Genomic DNA, 1450 nt, shown 5'->3' with positions numbered 1-1450 from the left:
TGTCTCTGTCTCTGTCTGTCTGTCTCTGTCTCTGTCTGTCTCTGTCTGTCTCTCTCTCTCTCTCTCTCTTCATAGAAGTAACAATATGTCTGTATCTGTCTGTCTGTCTATCTGTCTGTCTGTCTGTATCTCTCTTTCTATCCCCCCTCTCTCTCTCTCTGCCTCTCTCTCTCGCTCTTCATAGAAGTAACAATCTGTCTGTATCTGTCATGTCTGTCTGTCTGTCAGTCCGTCAGTCTGCCTGTATATATGTCTGTCTGTCTGTATCTCTCTCTGTCTCTCCCCTTCTCTCTCTCTCTCTCTCTCTCTCTCTCTCTCTCTCTCTCTCTCTCTCTCTTCATAGAAGTAACAATCTGTCTGTCTGTCTGTCTGTCTGTCTGTCTCTGTCTCTCTCTCTTTATTTCTCTCTGCCTCTCTCTCTCTCTCTCTGCCTCTCTCTCTCTCTCTCTCTCTCTCTCTCTCTCTCTCTCTCTCTCTCTCTCTCTCTCTCTCTCTCTCTCTCTTCACACAAGAAACAATACACGTTTTCGGTGATATCACTCACCTGCTTTTTTCTGTTCGAAGTATCTCATCAACTGTTTGAGTCAGTGGAAAAGCAGGCACTTCAACATGGCATGAACATACACACTGCTACCGAATGTTTGAACTGCATGTTGTCCAGTAAACTACCGGAGTGCGTCTTCAGCTCAACAAGAACACGCACACAATTGACGAATGCTTTTACATTTTTCCAGGTGAACTACCCGAGCGTGTCATCCTGTGCTAGTCTTATATCCTGGTTGAAATGTCCTTCGACTGCTGTGCACTACAACGAGGGGACTGCCTGTACACAACGAGGAAGTGAATTAAGTTTACATAAACACCTTCACAAGTGAGATCGGAAAACGGCGACGCACTGTGTCATGCAGTTTACGTTCGATCCGAATTGAAATACAAAGTAAACAATCGCTGTTCGACGCCGGCCAAGTGTAAGCTCTTTCATCACGCTATTTTTAGTTTGATTGACCTGTAGGTAATCAGATATACACTACTGCTTAGGCCTAAAAAAAAAAAATAGGTGGGGTTACGGTAACCCGACCTACCCTATTTTTAGGGGCCGACCCTATTACTTTTTATTACATTTGTAAAAAAAAAAACCCCACAAAAACCAAGAAAACGAGTGCAGAAAACGCAATTAAAGCAAAAGCGCCCGAGTCGCACACTTATTTCCCTGTCAAGTAGGTTTAATTTGTACACATTAAAAAAAAAAAAAAATAAATAAAAAAAAAAATGATTGCCTACCTTCCTACCCTATTTTTTGAGCTATGTTACCGTAACCACACCTTCTTTTTTTTTTGACCTTATAAGGCAGATCTTCCAACGCAAACATTTCGCACAACACAGTACAGTACTGGACCCCCCATTTTAAGACCCCCGATTTAAGACTTCCTCCCTTTTAAGACCCAGTTTT

At 42.6% G+C, this 1450-nt stretch overlaps 1 protein-coding gene across 1 annotated transcript in view; it reads right to left on the bottom strand.

Moving 5' to 3' along the window:
- The window catches only part of LOC138980003 (muscarinic acetylcholine receptor gar-3-like), a 6656-nt gene extending 5713 nt beyond the window's left edge, over nt 1-943 (bottom strand). The window contains exon 1 of the mRNA XM_070352771.1: nt 545-943. The gene's annotated coding sequence lies outside the window, so the exon portion shown is untranslated. The remainder of the gene's footprint in view (nt 1-544) is intronic.
- Nucleotides 944-1450: the final 507 nt, after the last annotated feature.

Source organism: Littorina saxatilis, linkage group LG11 (genome assembly GCF_037325665.1).
Source record: "Littorina saxatilis isolate snail1 linkage group LG11, US_GU_Lsax_2.0, whole genome shotgun sequence".
Taxonomy (NCBI): Eukaryota; Metazoa; Mollusca; class Gastropoda; order Littorinimorpha; family Littorinidae; genus Littorina; species Littorina saxatilis.
This window is presented reverse-complemented; position numbering and strand designations above follow the sequence as displayed.